Source organism: Eriocheir sinensis, chromosome 6 (assembly GCF_024679095.1).
Source record: "Eriocheir sinensis breed Jianghai 21 chromosome 6, ASM2467909v1, whole genome shotgun sequence".
NCBI classification, from domain to species: Eukaryota; Metazoa; Arthropoda; class Malacostraca; order Decapoda; family Varunidae; genus Eriocheir; species Eriocheir sinensis.
In genome coordinates this window covers 20,875,654-20,880,466 of record NC_066514.1, presented here as the reverse complement: position 1 = coordinate 20,880,466, position 4,813 = coordinate 20,875,654, and the positions used below count along the sequence as shown (strand labels likewise).

Sequence of the window (4,813 nt, the reverse complement as noted above, 5' to 3'; positions counted from 1 at the left end):
TAATTTCATTTCAAACTTTCCAGGGAGAATTATTGTGTCAAAAGATGAGTCTAATGCACACTGGCAGCAAAATGATTACAAAGGCTTTGCACCCAATGTGGATTGGGATACAGTTGACTTCAAGAAATCTCCTGCAATCCAAGAATTACCAGTTATCTCAGCTATTTGTGAACCCTTAGAAGGAGAGACAGTAAAGGTGAAGAATGGCAAAATAAAAATTAGAGGTGAGTGAAGCAACAGGCTTTAGTGTCTCATTACACTTAATTATTCTAATGTAGGATTTGGTTTTGGTATGAATAAAGATTTCAAAGTGGATTTCTATGACCCTTCCCATACTGTGGCCATACAAAAAAACTGGGGTGTAATGGTAAATATACTTTTAATATAAGGGGAGTAGTCTTCTAGACTAAAAATATTATGATTCCTAATGATCATTTCATGATTATTATTTCTTTGGCAGGTTATGCATGGAGTGGTGGCGGCAGGAAGATTGTTAGGGTTGATGTCTCTAGTGACGAAGGCAAAAACTGGCAGGCAGCTGATGCGCTGGAGTCAGATAAAGCACGCCATCCTCGAGCATGGGGCTGGACCATCTGGACAGCAGAAGTACCGGTACCTAAGGGTAAGTCTAAGGTGCAGCTGTGTGTCAAGGCTGTAGATTCCCAGTACAACACTCAGCCAGAAAACTTTGAAAACATATGGAATCTTCGTGGGGTGCTGAGTAATGCTTATCACAGAGTTAATATTAATTTGGCTAAGTAATTTTGTGCCATAAATGTTTAGATGGCATACTTAAGTCATTGTTCAAAATGAAATGAAATAGATGAATATGAAAAGTATTTTTAGTGGACTATCCAAAAAGTTACAAAAATAATATATTTGTTATTTTCTTAATGTATCAAAAATGATAGTCCTGACACTTATGTACAGTGCCCTTGCATCCAGCGTGTGTTTGTCCAGGGCGTTTCGTGTCCAATGCAGCAATTTTGGGATATTATTATTATTATTATTATTATTATTATTATTGTAACACATTTAAAATGGTCCAACGTGTAACTAACCGTGGCCCACAAGTGGCCCAAATCCACAAATTTCTGTAACACATGTAGTCTATGCATGTAAGAATTTTTATTGTATTTTTAAGGTTTACTCGACTTTCAATTTCCAACTAATATGGGGCAGCACCTGTCTGGGAATCCAAAATTGCTACAATCTGGGGAAACGGCCCATTCACAGACGTTTACAATACTCTCTGACAGTCGCCAATATTCAGTACTTGCCCTGAACTTTTACCACATTTTGTCCAGCACATGCTTCTTTCTATGAAAATCAGGCAATAAAAAATGAAATGAATAATAAAAGCAATCGTAACAAGTAGTTGTTCAACTGATAATTGTAGACTGATAAGGATGTATGTCTCAAAAAGAAAAAGTTTATTGAACCAATAGGTTTGTCCAATATTAATTTTGTCCAACACAAATTCCTGCATTGGACACAAGGCCACTCACTGTACTTGTATATACAAAATAATTTTTATATAATTCCAAGGCGAATAATCAGTTAGCTCACTTTCTGTAAATCCAAGTCCAGGGCAGTAAGAAGGTTATTGCTGATGTACATTTGCACAATATAGATCACAAAACACCTAACTAAGGTGATGAGCCAGCAGCTCTGCAGTAGTTTACCACCATTTTTTGAGTAGAATCACTGATCCATGCATTAAAATTCAAACATTATATTTATTACTATTGAAGATATCTTGTCAGGGGTTTCGATATTAATTGCTTACTAGTTAGTGCTTAATATCTTTAGTGTAGTAAGGTTTTGGATATATGTATTTGACTTTCAGTACACACACTATATTGCCATTTACAACCTTTTACAGTACTTTAACTGGCTAACACCTATGCCTTAGTGATTAGACCTTTAAAAAGTTTTTAATTTGATGGGAATGTGGGCGTATGGTCTCCTAGCAAGGGAACACAACTGTTGACGAGATAAGTTCTCAAGTCTTTCCTCCAGGCCTTGACCTCCCCACTTCACAGGTGAGGGGATTTATGACCATTGTCATAAGTAACATGGTGCTAACACACACACACAGTGAGTATAGTAGGAAATGGGATTTTATGTCAAAGCTGAGTATTGAATGATGCACTATTGTAAATCAATAAATAAAACTACCTTGTAATTTTCAATTGATTTTGATTGGTAAAGTATGCTCAGTATCCACCTACCATGAGTCATTAAGACAATGTGTATCTTAAATATTACTTCAATGTTTCGTCTTCTGGAGACTTTTCTTTACGCAAGTGATGCAATAAAAATGCATAGAAATTACCACAGGTTATATGAATTCCCACAGACATTGCATAATCTTTATTGAATATAATATAATACTAAAAAATGTTACCTGCACAATGTGGTGGTCACATAAAAATTTGTGGATTGTAACTTCTTGCCATCTTAATTAATATTTGCATTCATAAATGTCGTAGTAGTAATTTTGTGTGGGTTAGTCACAATAGTGGGCTCATCTAAAGACACTAGCATCTCCATACTACATATTCTACTTTCATTCTCTGTAGGTCACCTATGTCATGAAATACCAAATTGGTTTCTTCATCACTAGAAAGTAGAATGACAGTGGATTACTACTGTTGAAAAAGTGAAATAGATATGAGTTCAAATCATAAATGGGGTATTAAATGTTTATACCGCTTTTTATTCCATGCTACATTTTTTTTTAGCTACAGTCAATGGGGGAATACGCCGGGGGGTGCATCACCTCGCCCACCCTATAATGCCAAGTGCAGGGGATTACTCATCTCCATGCAGGCCTCCTTCCCATCCCAAGTACCTCTCGGGAGGCTGTATCGACTTGCTCAAGCCACAAATTCTGTGGGCATCCCCTCGGCCTCCTCTGCTCAGGGTGAAGTAGTTCTTGGCTCTCAAAGTGCCGCATGTGGAGGTCAAGTCTCTGGGACTAAAGGTCTCCTCGGCCAAAACCAAGGTCTAGTCATTTGGATGCATGCTGGATGACATAATTCAATCTGTTAATTCATGTGGTGAGGATGTCAAGGTTACCAAAAGTTTCACATATCTTGATAATGTTGTGCATAACAATGGTGGGTCATACCAGGAAGTCACTCGATGGATTGGCCTGGCCCAAGGTGTTATGGACTCACTCAACACGAGTATATGTCGTTTTCAATATTTATGCAGGTGGACAAAGATTATAATCTTTGTCACTTGTGCTCCCTGTCTTATTGTATGGTTATAACATGGACACTTAATAGTGACTTGGAGAGGTGTGTCAATGCCTTTAGTACCAAGTACCTTCACAGGATCATGGGGTATCCCTGGAATGACTTTATACTGAACCAGCGACTCCTTAATGAAACAGAATCGAGGCCTGTTACCAGCTGAACTCATGAATGACAACTCTAGCTATATGGGCATTGGGCACATGGCATGCCTACCAGACATCAATCCTGCACACAGGGTTTTTTCTGTATGAGACAACCCTGAATGGAGGAGACCAAGGGGATGGTGGGCCACGTAACTCATGCCCGAGGAAAGTCGATCAATCCTGCCGGGAAGGAGTTGAGATGGAAAGGGTAGCTGCATGGGAGAGCTTGGTAGGAAGGACTCTTGGCAGTATAGGCAGTGAGTGAGTGAAGCAAAGCCCCTGGGCATATTCTCCCCCAGCCCGTCATGGCGCAGGCAAGTGTTTATAGAGGCACCATCTTCTCTTTGCTCATGTTGCCCCCCAGAACTCCTCCTTGATTCCCTTGGACAGTTTCCTCTAAAGTCTGGGTTGATGGGTGGTCTTCAGGACAGCATGTGGGTATTTTTTTAAGCCACTCGGCAGTGACTGAAAAATCCGAAGTGGTAGCGTGGGGATTCGAACCCGCATCGTCCATCACGCGGTGAATGTGGGCCCAGCACACTACCACTGCTACCACTCAGGTTTCAGAGGATATGATCCCTCATTTTTGGGGAATAACTCTAACAAAGCATTGGACTACGTTCATATTTTGTCAGATTGTTTCAGACCTCCCACTAATTTTTGGCACCGTCGTTTAATAACAAAATGAATAATTTAGGCACTTCCCTTCTATACATAACAAATTCTACATCAAGGAGCTGTCCTCCAGCATCGTGATGTTGCTGTGATGTCACTCCCCAGGCTACACCCCATAGTTACTTTCCAACATGAGTAGTCAACAGCTGAAGCAAGAAAACTGAGAGGAACTGTTTCTGAAGTATTTTATTTTGCTCTATCTTACTATTAAGAGTTTACTCTGTTTTCTGCCAGGAGGAATGTGGCATGGGAAGGGTGCCTGCATGGAGAATCGCCAGGGGAACCCCTGTGAGTGGCACCGTACAGTGGGTGAGGCAACACTCCGCCAGGGCGTATGCCCCAATTGATTGACTAAGTAATCTAATTTTTTGGCTCATGATGTGCAACAATGTCTTGTGCAAGTGATGGCAGGCTCACTTTTCCTAAATATCATTATGCTATCTTGATAACAGTGGATAAATACAGTAATCCTGTCAGTGGTAGGAGTAGCGGTATCACCTGTCAGTGAGGTGGAAGGTAACTATGGGGTAGACCCTGGGGAGTGACATCACAGCAACGTCACAATACGTTCATGCTGGAGGACAGCTCCTTGACACAGAATTTAGCGTTACGTAGAGAAGGGAGTGCCTTAATTATTCACTTTTGTTAATCAACGATGGGGCCAAAAATTAGCGGGAGGTCTGAAACAATCTGTCACATGGCCTCTGAAACCCATAGTAATAGTTTGTG

General features: G+C 40.3%; 1 long non-coding RNA gene across 1 annotated transcript; it reads left to right on the top strand.

Moving 5' to 3' along the window:
- The first annotated feature begins 6 nt into the window (after nucleotides 1-6).
- On the top strand, nucleotides 7-2,338 carry LOC126989997 (uncharacterized). Its single transcript, XR_007743937.1, has 2 exons — nucleotides 7-224; nucleotides 461-2,338. It is a non-coding gene; the product is annotated as an uncharacterized LOC126989997 (long non-coding RNA).
- The last annotated feature ends 2,475 nt before the right edge of the window (nucleotides 2,339-4,813 follow it).